This window comes from Hipposideros armiger, unplaced genomic scaffold, assembly GCF_001890085.2.
Source record: "Hipposideros armiger isolate ML-2016 unplaced genomic scaffold, ASM189008v1 scaffold_2, whole genome shotgun sequence".
Lineage (NCBI taxonomy): Eukaryota > Metazoa > Chordata > Mammalia > Chiroptera > Hipposideridae > Hipposideros > Hipposideros armiger.
The window spans coordinates 1,750,892-1,767,136 of NW_017731352.1; the positions used below are offsets into that span (position 1 = coordinate 1,750,892).

The following is a 16,245-nucleotide window of genomic DNA, read 5'->3' on the forward strand; positions in this document are numbered from 1 at the left end:
GTGACTTCTGATAAGCCTTGCTTCCACAAAAATTTAGTGCTTATCAGATCTGAAAAGATGTACTTGAATAAGTGCCTCAGCTCTGTCTTCTCCTTTATCCCAAACATATATTGGGTCATTGGGAAAGTCATGAGTTATTTTTCTCTGTTTTTCAATGCAAAAATGCATCATGACTTTCCGGACAACCCAATAGTTTATCTACCCATAAAGAAACTCAATACCAAGAAGGTGGACTCAAGAAAAGGAAGTCATGCAAACTAATCAATGGTGACAGAAAGCAGATCTGCAGCTGCCTAGGGCTGAGATGAAATGGGTAGTGACTACAAAGAGGCATGAGATCTTTTGGAGCTGATTGGAAATACCCTGCACCTTGATTGTGGTGGTGGTGACCTGGATTCTATATGAATACAGTTTATTGTACCTATAGTATACTTCCATCAAGTTGATTCAAAAAGAAAAAAAGCAATCAGGACAGAGGTGTCCTACTCTCATGAGGCCGAGTTTCATACAGAAACATAATAGGACATTTAAGAAGGAGTCTGGCTCCACATCAATTATATAACAAGGAAATCCTAAACACTATGTGGTTTGTATTCTTTTTCTTTTCAGGTGTACAAAACAATGTCATAGTTAGACATTTACACCCCTCACAAAGTGATACCCCCATACCCTCCCCCCCCACACACACACACACAATGTAGTTTGTATTCTTAATTGGAGAGTAAGTAAAGCCTAAATTACATCCTTGCCCAGGTGAGGACAAAAAGTGTCTTGATAAAGTGGGGGTAAGTAAAATCACAATTACTTGAGAAACTAATTCTGGAATTGGTACTCTAGCTGGGATCAACTTCCTAAAAACAAACAAATAAACCCTTTTGTTTTAAAAAGAAAAAGAAAATCCATAATCTTCTAGGGAGAGAAGTACCTTTTATCTTAGTTTAGGAGCAACATTTCCCAAAGATCTTAAACGCATCACCTTAACACTTTTTTACTTATTTCTCAAAGACACATGTATCTGTCCACAAGTCTGAAAATGACCATTCGCAGGACAGAGGTTGTGTTCATGAATACAAGTTCCGCTTCCCAAAGACAATAAAGGTGGGTCCTTGGGGTATTTTCTCCATTGCCAATAAACAGCTGGATGACCAGAAGAGGAGGCAGTCAGAGGGGTACAGGAGGGGGCTGCATTAAGAGGTTGGCATTACAAGAAATTTCTAAATTATAAAACACATTAGAAATAACTGTTCCCCTTCAAAAAGATTCTGCACTCTACAAAACTGGGATAGACCAAAAATATGCTTTAAATATAAATCTCTTTCACTTCATTTAAAAAGTTATTTAATTTTAAATTGTTTAGATAAAAATTTTCAGGAACATATTGAGTATAAAGTGAGATGCATTTGATTATGAAGAGATATTAATGTATCCCACAATAATGCATATTAATTTTTTAATCACATAATTGCTCTAATTTTGGCCTCTGTGACTATCTTAATGAGGCAGGCAATGGGAAATGCAAATTTCCCCATTTTTGGATGGCAAGTTGAGTGCAGAAAACTTAAGTGATGTTCCTGTAGTTATTCACCAAATTAGCAGAAATGGCCCAATAACTGATTTCTTGCTACCAAATATAGTAGTGTTTCATTAGAAAAATGCTTCTTCCTTCTATAGTTACATTTGAAAAACAACATATTATACTTTGCCCTTTATTATTTTCCAAGAGCCTCTCAATTTTCCATCCATTCATTCATTTATTCACTCAGTAAAGAAAGATTTATTAAGAATCTACTAAATGCAGTCCCCCAGATGAATAGCACATGACCCCTATCTTCAAGAGGCTTAGATTGTAGTTGGGGTGTAAGACACATAAACCCTTTTAACCAATAGCAGAGTCCAATGATATAGGTAGGTATGAGGTATTAAGATAACACAGAAGAGATCTAATTAAGCCAGATTGGGGTTGGGTGAAGAAATTAGAGAAGAATTCTTGGAAGACATTACATCTGAGCTGAGTCACCAAGACCTGTTCAAGTGAATCAGGAGAAAGAAAAAGTGGTGGGGGAGGCAAAAGGATAAATGAGCATAAAACTTATCAAATCCTATCATTGTAAAGGAACTCTGGAAATAAAGTATTTACATTTAAATAATAAAAAAGTAAAGACTCAGGGGTGTGAAGCAACATACATAAGCTCTGTTAGTTGACAGAAGTTAGTTGATTCTGGCTTCTATTTTCACTATTCCTCATTGTCAACTCAGGTGAAAATGGTAATTAAATGCTTCTTATTTCATGGAAGAATGGCTGGGCATTGGTCACGTTTTGTCTTTAAATACATATATAAAATACCATATAAGAATGATTTTTGAAAAGAATCATTTCCAGTTGGAGCATCACCATGCACATCATTTGCATAATGTTTTGGGTTTTTTTTTTTCAAATGGTTTCCTACGTGTTATTTCAAAATAACCCAGGGATTAGAAGATGAAGTTGTGTCTCCATAGTGCAAATTAGGGGGTGAGGGAAGCTAAGAGAAGAAAATGTGATTGACAAAATCACATGGTAACTGGCAGATTGCAGGCTTGAATCCAAGCTCTCTGAATTCCCAGTCCGAGATCTTTCCACTATACCCCCAGGTACCTTTGCGAAGCATGCAAAGGAGGATTTTTAATATTCCTGCCTTAATATATTGTTGTTCTTTGTTTATTATTAATGTAATAGGTACATATTTTTCTTTACCTTAAGAATCAGAAGTATTAATACTGTGGGTGGGTGAAGGAGTTATATGGTGGTAAAGAGACTTAGATACTTAGAACTTTCAAACAGAAGCCGCCCATGCTCATGTTAATGCAAAGCCACATCCCTATAATGTCACAATTAAAACATGCAAAAAGGTAAAATATATTTCTGATTTTAGGAAATAATAGCTTTTATCCAAACTCATTCTAAACCTGTATACTTAATGGCTCCCTTTTTAAGACACAGAGGGGGAAAAAAAATCCTTGGCTTATTCTGGTGCCATAAATTTAGATGAAGAAACAATTTGCCATGTTACTTTTCAATCACCCAGTAAAATTCAAGTTCTCTTTGACAATGATGCTATTCCCAGTTCAACATTGCCAAATTTTAACTATCCTCCCTTTCAATTAGCTGAGTTTCTGTTTGCTTACTTTGTCCGTGGTTATAGCCTTCCCTCATGGACCCTAAGATCACTGTTTTCCTTTCTCTTTATGCTCTGTGAGCATCAAGTATCATGGGGCATGCGTGTAATTGTCATTCAGTGTGAAAAAGCCAGCTGGAGGTATCACAATCATGTCAATATACCAGTCAGCAAGAAAACCTCCAAGCTGATTGTTTTCTATTTAGATATAATATTACGTGAATTGAAAATCACTGTCCCTACAAGCTTCTGAGTTATATCACCATGTTTTTCATACTTTTTATGCAATTAACTAACAAAAATGTGTGTGTATATATACATATAACTATTACATATATATATATATATATATATATATATATATATAAAATACCAAAGAAAATAGAATTCATCATATCCATAGAACATATGCAGAATCAGAAATTATTAAATTACTACAAAATATTGTATCTTAGGGCTCTGAGAGACTGAGAGCTTAACTGCATCAGATCAGCTCACTCTCTTTAAGAACTGCAGTGAAATCCATCCAATGAAAACTGCTGTTTTCTCTCAGCAAAAAATTCCCCAACCTCAGAGAGCCTCTATTTGGGTCTATCCTGATATCATGTATGATGTCCCATGTTCTTTCTGGGTATCAATGTCTTGTTCCATAATCACCGAAGCTTCTTTCTGTTGCTTAAAAATAGTGAAAATGGGAAAAGAGGTTTACTACTACTATACAATATTCTTATGTATTCAGAGCTAGTGACTGTGTGTAAGTGGAACTGAAATTGTAATGAGATGGAGAAAAATATGTTTTCTAGATCCCCTGGGGAGAGAATTATATGTGGTGAGAAAAAGACACTTTTGCTAACCCCTGGGATGATGGTGGAAGGAGAGCTGAGACACCCTACAGTATCAATAGATAGTTGACAAGTTGCCCTGCCATAAGGTTCAGTCTGGGGAACTACAGGGCCTGGTTGTGCTGAGGGAGAATGCAATGTGGAGCCAGAACTGGATTGTTCAGGATGATAGCAAAGGATTAAAAATTGCCATGACTTTTCCCTACATAGCACACAGCCTTCACTCTAATTAAATGTTGAACAAAAGCACCAAGTTATTATTCTGCCATGCATGCCTACATGTCTTAGTCCAGCTACCTAGCTGAGTGGTGGGAAACTGAATGACTTTAAATGAGAAACCTGAACTTTCTTTGCTTAGCTCTGAACTAAACACTTGATATGAATCAATGGTTTCTAAAAAAAATTTTAAGCCAAAATATATTGATTCAAATGAAAGGTTACCATTTAAAAAAAATTAAAATACGGGTGACAAACTCTGAGGATTTCTAGGTAAAGACAGAAACGAGGGATAGTGTAGAGGCCCAAGCAGTCTGAGGTGGCCCTAGGGGAATTCCACGGAACCCCTAGTGCTCTGGGAGAAAGATTCTAAACCACAAGACTACTTGATCTCAAAAGCTTGTTCCAATTCTCAAATTGTAGGATTCTCTTAAACCTTTCTAAAATTAAGTGGTTAATTTTAGAGTGGAAGTGATATTTGCAAAATGGGAGAGTAGATAGCTCCAAGCTCTCGTTTCCCCATAGAAACACTGAAAAACAAGTAGAAACTGTCAGAATCAACTTTGTCAGAACTCTGGAAAATAGTTAAACATTTATAGCAACCAAGTGAATTCTGAATCAAGAAAAAGGCAACTTGAAGACAACAGAAAAGCTCCGTGGCATTTTTACTTTTCCAGGTCCCATCCTGTCCCCAGAAGAGTGACGATATTAGAACAGCAGCAGTCCAAATTCCCACTGTAAGACCCTGGTCTCTGGCTCAGGAGGGAGCAGAATTGAGCTTATGCACAAATGATTGTGTATATCTGTTCTAACCAAGAGCAACCTGAAGGACTGATAAAAGTTGCTCATCTCTTTTACCAACTAGGAACTCAGGTGGTAAAAGCAGTTGGCATTGCTCAAAAACACTGAAAGCCACAGTAATAACCTTCAGGTACCTGCACAAATGATTACAGTGAAAACATAAAACTGACCACCTAATGCCTGGGAGGAAAAGCTTCAGTAAATTAAAACATGTAAAAGCAATCATATATACAGGGAAATTTAGGAAACCAGGTGCATGCTCAGGGCATGATGATTGCTCAAAAAAGACTTGAGAATTACATGAAGATCTCACCTCAGGCTGATTGCTGGGCTCAGTGAAAGCCTGACTAAGTGTTCAAGGAGTGCCCTGGCATAGAACCAATCTGCAAAGACTGGGAGAGGTATTTGCATGTTTGTTCAGTTCCGGCATTAAAGGAAATTTTTGTCAAAATGTTAGCTGAAAACAAGCTAAGAGACACAGTTTTCAGTGGCTATGAACAAGGAATATAGTCTTTGAAAAAAGAGTTTGGGAAAGTCATTAAACAAATGACCTACTACAGTGTCCAGCAATCAAGAAAGCATCAAACTCTAGGTAAAGGAAATCAATCTTATTTCAAGAGTTTCTACATTATAATATTCAAATGTTCGGTTTCAACAAAAAGTCACAAGGCATGCAAAGAAACAGGAAAGTATGGATCATTCAAAAGAACAAAATTAATTGACAGAAACCTTCTCTGAAGAAGCCCAAGCATTAGAATTATAAAATAAAGACTTGTTAACAACTGTCTTAAATATACACAAACAGCTTAAGGAAAACATGGACAAAGAACTAAAGGAAATCAGAAAAACAAAATGAGAATATCAATAAAAAGATAGAAATTATGAAAGGATACCAAAATAATTCTTGTGCTGGAAATTATAATATCTGAAATAAAAAATTCGCTAAAGGTGTTCAACAGGTGATTTCAACCAGGAGAAGAATCAGTGAACTTCAATATAGTACAATTGAAATTACCCTGTCTGAGGAGTAGGGAAAAAAATGTGGGGGAAAAAAATACTGAACATAGACTAAGAAACTTGTGGGATACCATCAAGTAGATATATATATATATATATATTCTCCAGAAGGTATGAAAGAAAGAAAAAGGTAAAAATAATTTTGAAGTGATACTGGCTTAAAATTATTCAAATTTGATTAAAGACATTAATCTATGAATCCATGAATCTCAGCAAATCCCACATCGGATAAACTCAAAGAGATGCACACTGAGACATTATAATCAAGCTATCAAGAGACAAAGACAAACAGAATCTTAAAAGCAGCAAGAGAAAAGCAACTCATTACATGTAAGGAATCCTCAATAGGATTAACAGTTGATTTTTCTTTAGAAACCCTGGAAGTCATAAGATAGCAGAATAATATTCAAGGTACTGAAAGAAAAAAACTGGTGACCCAAGAATTCCACATCTGGCAAAACTGTCCTCCAAAAATGAGGGGGAAATTAAGACATTCCCAGATAAACAAAATCTCAGAGAATTCATTACCACTGGACATGCCCTATAAGAAATTCTAAAGGGAATTCTTTAGAAAGGACACTAGATAGTAATGCAAAGACATACAAATAAATAAATATATTTCTAATAAAGGTAAATACATGAGCAAATATAAAATCCAGTATTATTGTATTTTTGGTTTGTAGCTCCACTTGTTATTTCCCGTAGGATTTAAAAGACAAAAGTATAAATAATTTTTAATCTATATTATTGGGCCCATAATGTATAAAGATGTAATCTGTGACAACAACATTAAGGGGCCTTGAAAGAAAATGTTATATAGGAGCAGAATTTTTCTATGCTATTAAAGATAAATTAATATAAAGTTTTGCTAGATTGTTATAAATTTGGGTTGTTAAATATAATCTTCATGGTTACCATAAAGGATATATCTTAAAAATATCAAAAACATATCTAAGAAAATCTGAAGGAAATCAAATGGTTCACTTCCCAAAAAAAAAATAAATAAATAATTCAACCAAAGAAGGCTGTAATGGGGAAAATAAGATAGGAAAGGGGTATAAGACATACAAAAAGCACACAGCAGAATGGCTAAGTAAGTCTCCCTTATCAGTAATTACTTTAAATATAAATAGATTAAACCCTCCAGGAAAACGGCAGAGATTGGCAAAATGAATTTAAAAATTATCCAACTATATGACATCTACAAGAGATTCACTTTAGATGCAAAGATGCAAATAGATTGAAAGTAAAAGAACATAAAAAAGATAATTCATGCAATAGTAACCAAAGGAGAGCTGAGGTAGCTATACTAATATCACACAAAATAAACTTCAAGTTAAATATTGTCACAAGAGACAAAGACATTATATATTGATTAAAATTTTGTTTCATGAAGAAGACATAGCAATTATAAACATATGCACCAAACAACAGAGCCTCAAAATAGATGAAGCAAGCATTAATAGAATTGAAGAAAGAAATAAACAGTATATAATATTAGCTGGAGACTTTTAAATAAACCACTTATAATAATGGACATGACATTTAGAGAGAAGATCAATAAGGAAATAGAGATTTTAAACAATACTGTAAATTAACTAGACTTAACAGGCATATGCAGGCTACTCCCCTCAACAAATCAAAACACAGATTTTTCTCAAGTGCACCTGAAATATTCTCCGTGACAGACCATCTATTAGAGTAAAAAACAAGTCTCGATAAATTTTAAAAGATTTAAATCATAAAAAGCATCTTGTCTGATCACAATGCAGTTACAGTTTCATAGGGAAACTTGCAAATTCACCATATGTGGAAATTAAACATTTTCTTAAATAACCAATGTGTCAAAGAAGAAATCACAAAGGCAATTAGAAAACAATTAGTTAAATGAATAAAGCATAATATACCAAAACTTATGAAGTAGAAATAGGAGCTGCTGGGCAGCAACTCCAAAGATGTTAGCTGTTTACCTATGATAAGGACATCATGGCTCAGTAGGACCAATTTCAGCAAACAGACTACTGTGTAGAACCCTCTGGTCTCTGAGTGGCTGAAGCTCATACCAGGAGTATGCTGAGGATGAAAATACCTATCAACAGAAGACCATGGACCTCCACAAAAAGTACTTGTACATCCACAAGACCAGGCTTAAAGAGAACTGCTTCTGTTGAGCTTTCAAATTCTCCTACTTGGAGGCACTGATGAATAACAGCAAAGAATTGCAGTGCTTCAAGGCTGTGTCTACCAAGAGCAAAGAGACCTGGTGTCCCAAGCCTTTGCCAAGTTCACAACTGATGATTTCCACAACATGTTCATGGACTTCATTAAGCAGGTTGAGAAGCAGACCTTAGTAGCTGACGTGCTGGCCTCTTTCAACAACCAGAGCACCCCAGACTACCTGGTGATCTACCTGAAGCTGCTCACCTCAGGCTACCTGCAGTATAAGAGCAAATTCTTTGAGTACTGTCAAGCAGTTCTGCCATCAGGAGGTAAAGCCAGTGTGCAAACAGAGTGACCACACCCACTTCACAGTGCTAGCCCAGGCCCTCAGCATCTCCACCCTGGTGAGTACATGGACCACAGCAAAGGCAGCAACCCCGACCCACACATCTTCCCCAAGTGCTCAGAATATAAGGTTCTACTTTCTCTACCAATCTGGACACAATAATATTTCTATAAATAGGACTGGTATTTTTCTGCAATTGTCTTGCCTCCCTTCCCCTCTGCCAGGCACTAGACACATACAGATATTGTTTTGTAAATGTAAATAGTTATATCTCACTCCCCCCCTTTCCCTGTCACACCACTTTCTATGTTTTATTAAAGGGGGTTCTAGTGGTAAAAACAAACAAACAAAAACAACAACAACAACCTTGTGGGATGGAGTGAAGGTAGTACTCAGAGGGAAATTTATAGACATAACACTTACACTTAAAAAAAAGAAAGATCTCAAATCAATTACCTAACTTTACACTTCAAGGAACTAGAGAAAGAAAAGCAAAGTAAATCCAAAGCTAGCAGAAGTAAGGGAATAATAAAAATCAAAGTGGTATAAATAAAAGAGAGAAAAGAAAAGCAATAGATAGAATCAATGAACAAAAGTTTGGTTCTTTGAAGATGTCAACAAAATTTACAACTTTTAGCTAGATTGACAAAGGAAAAAGGAATGAAGACACAAATAACTAAAATCAGAAATGAAAGAGGGGACACTTAAATAAATTTATAGAAATAAAAAGGATTATAAGAGAATATTATGAATAATTGTACTCCAACAAATTATATAACTGAAATCAAATACACAGATTCTTAGAAACACAAATTATCTAAACTGACTTGGGAAGAAATAGAAAATCTCAAAAGACCTATAACAAATAGATTGAAACAGTAAACCAAAACCCCCTTTAAAAAAAATCCCAAACAGATGGCCTCATGCTGAGCTCTATTTAAAGGATTAACAGCAATTCTTCTCAAACTAATCACACACAAAAAAGAAGGAACACTTCCTAACTCAGTCTATAAGGCCAGCATAACATGGATACTGAAGCCAGACAAAGACATCAAAAGCAAAGAATGTTACAAATCAATATCCCTTGTAAATATAGATATGAAAATCCTCAACAATATTAGCAAATCAAATCTAACAGAATGTTAAAAGCATTATATATCATGACCAAGTGGTATTTATTCCTGAAATGCAAGAGTGGTTAAACATCAGAAAATCAATCAATATATTATACCACATTGATAGAAGGGGGAGAAAAAAAAACAAAACACAATCATCTTAATAACCAGAAAAGGCATTTGACAAAATCTAATACTTTTTCATGATAAAAACACTAAGAAAACTAAAAATAGAAGAGGGATTCCTCACTATAATAAAGGGAATTTATGAAAATCCACAGCTAGCATCACACTGATAGTAAAAGATTGAAAACTTTCCCCTAAGATTAGGAATAAGGCAAGAAAGCCCACTTTCACCTTTGCTATTAAACACTGTACTAGAAGTTCTAACCAGGGCAATTAGGCAAGAAAAAGAAATAAAAATCATCCAAATTAGAAAGGAAGAAATAAACTTACCTCTATTCAAAAATGACATGACCCTATATAAAGAAAACTCCAATAATCCACAAGAATACTACTAGATCAAATAAATGAATTCAACAAAGTTACAGAGTACATGATCAATATACAAAAATTAGCTGTGCTTCTATATTCCTGCAATGAGCAATCTCAAAGGGAAAATAAGAAGATATTCCATTTACAGTAACAGTTTAAGAATAAAATACTTAAGAATACATTTAACAAAAAAATGAAAGTCTTGAGGTGGATCCAAGATGGTGGAGTAGATAAACACTGTGCTTGCTTCATCCCATAAACACATCAAAATTACAATTAAATTATGAAAAAATAAACCTGAAGAACCATCTGAAGTTTAGCTGAACAGAAGTTTTTTAACTAAAAATATAAAGAAGCCATGTCGAGATTGGTAGGAGGAGTGAAGACATGAAATGGGCTGGTCCCACATCCATGCTGAAAACTGGGAAAGATATCTCGCCACAGAGGTTCCCCATGAAGAAGCAAGGAACCCCAGTCCCATACCAGGCTCCCAGATCAGAGTACTGGTGCTAGGAAGAAGAGCCCCCACAACTTCTGGCTGTGAAAAACAGTAGGGATTCTGACCATACAGGTGAGACAGAAGGCTGTGGGAAACCCAGACATTCTCTTAAAAGTGTCCGTGCAGGCACTCACCCTGGGCTCCGGTGGAGGGATGGTTACTCTGGAGCGTCCAAGACATATGAGGAGAGGCTGAGTTGTGTAACTTTGGGGCAAGGACTGGAGGGACAGTCTCCATTTTCCCTGTGTGCAGCCCTCATCTCCTGCAACCAGCAGGTGGGCGCCATCTTTCTTTTGTGGAGCCCGCCCCCACAGGCTAAATCTGAATCTGATTGGCCCGGTGAGCTCCACTGCTCCACCCTGCTGACTCATTGAAACCCTACCTCACACAATTTACATAGCACAGGAGGCTTTATCAGTGGCTGAATTTTACAGGAGCTGGCAGGTGGCAGCAGGCCTCCAGGTGTCCTGGCTTTTTGTGGAATTACCCCAGACCCAGTACTGGCAGCAGCCATCCTGGGTTTGCAGCATGGCTCCCATGCACCTCGAGGTACAGCACTGGCAGCAACCAACCATGGAACACTTTGTAGCTCCTACCAGGTACTCCCTGGCCAGTCACAGGCAGTGGCTGACCTGGGTCTGTACTGGAGCCCCTCCCAAGAAGCCCCAGAACCAATATACTTGGAGGTTGGCTTCAGACCACAGCAGAGCACCATGCAATTAGCCCCACAAGCAGCACACACAAATGGCAGTCTCAACAGGCACCAGAGCCCAATGGAGCAAATCCTGCTCTGTGGGGTAAGCCTCCCCTCCTCCCTTCCAGCCCCCACCCTCACCCCCCGGCATAGCAGCTCAAAAGCTGGGAGTTGGGGTAGTGGGTGAAAAAGGGGAAGGAATTAAGAAGTACAAATTGGTAGTTACAAAATAGTCATGGGGATGTAAAATAAAGCATAGGGAATATAGTCAATAATATGGTAATAACTATGTATATTGCCAGGTGGGTACTAGACTAGTCAGGGGGATCACTTTTTAAGTTATATAAGTATCTAACCATATGCTGTATACCTGAAATTAGCATAAAATAATATTGAATGTCAACTGTAACTGAAATTAAAAAGGCGAGAAAAGGTGAAGGGCAATAAGTGGTCCAAATTCCCAGGTATAAAACAAGTAAGTCATGGGGATGTAATATACAGCATAGGGAGTATAATCAATAATATTGTGATAGTGTGGTTCAGTGTCAGATGGTTGCTCGACTTATCATGGTGATCACTTCTTTAGGTGTACAAACGTTGAATAACTATTGTGTATACCTGAAACTAATATAATATTGTATGCTAACTATATTTTTTAATAAAAATATTTAAAAAATAAAAGACTTGTACATTGAAAATTAAACAAATAATTGCTGAAAGAAATTAAAGGAGTAAAAAAAAAGAAAGACATCCTTCGTTCAGGAGTAGGAAGACTTAATAACGTTAAGATGGCAGTAATGCTCAAAGCAATCTACAAATTCAGTGCAATCCCTACCAAAATACCAACAGCCTATTTTGCAGAAATGGAAAAGTTGATCCCTAAAATTCATATGGAAGTGAAAACGTCCCCAAATAGCCAAAATAATCTTGAAAAAGAACAAAGTCAGAAGATTCAAATTTCCTGATTTTGAAACTTATTACACAAAGCTACAGTAACCAAAGTAGCTTGATACTGGCTTAAGGTAGACATACATACCAGTGGAATAGAATTGAGAATCCAGAAATAAACCCATATGTCTATAGCCAATTAACTTTTGACAAGGGTGCCAAAACTATTCAAGGGAAAGAACACTCTTCAATAACAGTGATGGTACAACTGAGTCTCCACATGCAAAAGAATGAAGTTGGACTCCTACTTCACATCATATGCAAAAAATAATTCAAAATGGATCAATAATCTAAATATGAAAACTAAAATCATAAAACTCACAGTAGAAAACATAGGGGTAAATTGTTCCTTTCCCCTTTCAAAACCCAAAAATGATTTGATTAGCAATGAATTCTTAGCTATGACACCAAAAGCACAAGAAACAAAAGGAAAAAGAACTAAATCAGACTTTATCAAAATTAAAAACTTCTGTGCATCAAAGGACATTATCAAGAAAATGAAACACCAACTCACAAAATGGGAGAAAATATTTGAAAATTTTAAATCTTAAGGGTATGATATTCCAAATATATAAATAATCCCTACAACTCAACAACAGAAAGACAAATGGCCCAGTTCAAAACTTGGCAATGGACTAAAATAGACATCTTTCCAAAGATGATATACTCGTACAAATGGCCAATCATGTGAAAAGATGCTCAATATTATCAATCACTAGAATAATGCAAATGAAAACCACAACGAGATATCACTTCACACCTACTATGATGGTAATAATTTAAAAACCAGGAAAATCACAAGTTTTGGCAAGGATGTAGAAAAATGAGAACCCTCATACATTGCTGATGGAAATATAAAATGGTGCAGGTGCTGTGCAAAACAATTTGGTGGAAAACAACAAAAGCTAAACATAAAGTTACCATATGACCTAGAAATTCCACTGCTAGGAATGAATATACCCAACAGAAATCAAAACAGGGACTGAAACAAATACTTGCATGCCAATGTTTATTGAAGCATTATTTATAATAACCCAAAGGTAGGAACCGACGTGTACATTGGATTAATGAAATGTGATATATATTCACAACGAAATATTATTCAATCACAAAAAGGGATGAGGTTTGGATATATGCTACAACATGGGTGAACCCTGAAAACATGCTAGGCAAAACAAGGCAGAAACAAACAAACCAAAAATGTTGTATGAGTTCATTTACGCATATTAAATATATAGTATCGGCAAATTTGTGGAGATGGAACATAGATTAGATGTTAGCAGAGATTAAGGGCGGGGAGAATGGGGAATTGTTACTTAATGATTACAGAGGTTCTTTTTGGATTGAGGAAAAAATTGGAAATAGATAATGATAAATGCTTGCACAGCATTGTTAATGTAATGCCAATGAATTGTACACATCAAAAATGGTTTAAATGGAAAATTTTGGCATATACATTTACCACAATAAAAAAAATTTTAAACAGTTGAGATCTAAAAAGCTGTTTAATATTTCTTAGTACTTCACCTTGATTTTTGTTTTGTACCACTAGAAGGTTAGTGCTGCGTCTTTGGTATATCTAAAAATCTAGAAAGGCTCTCCTTAAGCTAGCACAAGAAATGAAATTTAAAAAGCTGAAAAAATATAATTATATATATTATATAACATATAATATATACAATGGACTCTTTTGCATTCATAAATGTAATTACTAATCCACAAAGTGACATAGAAATAAATAAAATTAACTTACAAATATAAACACTACACATAAACATATAGAGCAAAAGGCATACAGTGTTTTTGCTGTAATAAAGCCTCTGTTATTATAATTTTGCAGGGGTTTTCCTGCTCTTCACCACATGTTGTCTCTAATCTTTTCATGATTTTTTTTCCCTTCTCCTTGTTTATTCTTTGCTATAGAGTGAAAATGCTAAATGTGACATCAACACTACTTTGTTGCTTAGAAGCAATGTTTCAATGAACTCCATTAAGACTCCCTTTCTTATCTTGTTTGAAGCCTACCACTGGTAAAATATCTCCTGCTTTCTCCTGTCTTCTGTGGGTGCTTCTTCTTTTGGGTTTTTCTATCTCTTCAACCTCTGATCTTTGTCTAACCCAAGCCATTCCTGATTAACTCTGTACTTTCTGAGTAAATAGCTCAGCACAGAACAACCTGACTTAAAAACAATTTCTTTTTTGCTGTAAAATCTAATATAAGCTAAATAAAGTTATACTTAACACAACAAACTATCATTAGGAATACATAACTGATTGTTTTTATAGTCTACGTACATATGCATTGTGAGGTAAAACAAAATCACCTGTATGTCTTTGGTTCAGGCTCCACATGAATTTTTCCCTCCAAATATCCATCACATTTAGTGAATAGCTTTTGAGGGGGAGGGCAGAGGTATCTGAAACAGGGGGTTGAGGGTAGAATAAAAAGAGAAGGGATGTAGGAGACATTGGTGAGGGAAAATTGACAATATCTATTAACTGATTAGATGTGCAAAATATGGAAGAGGAACTCAAAGAACATAATCAACATTTCAGAGAGCAGGAGAAGCATGTGCTAGTGAAAGATGGCAGTTGGTTTCAGTATGAGAATCACATACAGAAAAGGGGAGTTTAAGATTCTAATGGGATAGAACCTTAAAAGGGAGGAACTGACAAGTAAACCATTAGGAATCAAGAACTGAATCTCAGGAGAAAAGACAGAGCAACGGACTCAAAGATGCAACAAATGACATGGAAATGGAACAATTTTAGAGGTGGTAGGACCTAAAGGATAGAATGGAAGGCAAGCACAGAGTGAGGAACAAGAAATTATTCCATAGAATATAAAGTGGGAGGAGTCACTTGGATTTGGCAAATAAGGGGCCACCAATAATAGTAAAGAAAGGAGTTTCCTTGCAATGGTGGTACTGGGAGTCAGTCACACAGTAATGGTGAAGGTGGTGAAGTAGGCAGGGATATCAACCTATAGATGATTCCTTCCAAAAGGCTAATATTGGAAAAAAAACTAGCATGAAGAAAATGGCCTTTGGCGGTAACAAGGCAGAATGAGGGTTTCTATTGTATTCACATTTTAAAAATATAAAGGTGGAGATAAAATTTATGGGGAAAAAAAATACATGAAGCCATGAGAAGAGAAGGGCTAAATTGATGGAGGCCAGGAACCAGAGTAGAAGCAAACGACTGAAATCCATGACAAAACTGAAGAGCTAGCCTTGGGAAGGAGGAAGACCACTTCCAAAACAGAGACAGGAGAAATGGAGGCCAAAATGAAAGAAATGTAGAAGAATCACCGAGAACTATCTCAACAGCCTATTAGGTGGGCCCAATGTTTTCTTCTGAAAATGAAAAGAGGAGAGGTGGATTTCAGGGTTCAAAAGTAGGAAAATGATTTGAATGAGAGAGTCAGTAGGAGAAGGAGTAAGCAAGAGATGAATAAAGGAACTACCAAAACAATAAACAGATGCCCTCTGTGGGAGTAATGGGAGTTCAGAGGAAGCAAGCATTGAGAGTGTATGTGTAGAATAAATGGAGGATGGTGAAGCATTTGCTCGTAAGAAAAACAAAATTCCTAAGGGACAGGCAGAGGGCAGGACAGGAGAGCAGGCCAGGGGGCTGTGCAGAATTGTGGGACTGGAATGCGGTCGAGGCGTCCTGTACCTGGGAGGAGGAGCCATGGCTCTCTTATTTACCAGCATGACTCTCCCATACTGGGTGATATGTCATTAAAGATGTGGAATTCAGTCAAGGAAAGGCTATCTGGTTCCTGATTGGCAAATGATACTTACCACCTCTTCCCCTAGGCTCAGGAGAGGAATGTGTGGTGATGAAAGGGACAGATTTTGTTTTCACTCCTGTTGGCTGCCGGCATGGGGCCCAGCAAAAGCAGAGTCACACAAGTGCAAACTTGCTGCTTTTTAAGCAACGAGCTGGCAGGGA

At 36.4% G+C, this 16,245-nt stretch overlaps 1 pseudogene; it reads left to right on the forward strand.

Moving 5' to 3' along the window:
- The window catches only part of LOC109379350 (ubiquitin thioesterase OTUB1-like), a 108,170-nt pseudogene that overhangs the window by 88,296 nt on the left and 3,629 nt on the right, over positions 1-16,245 (forward strand).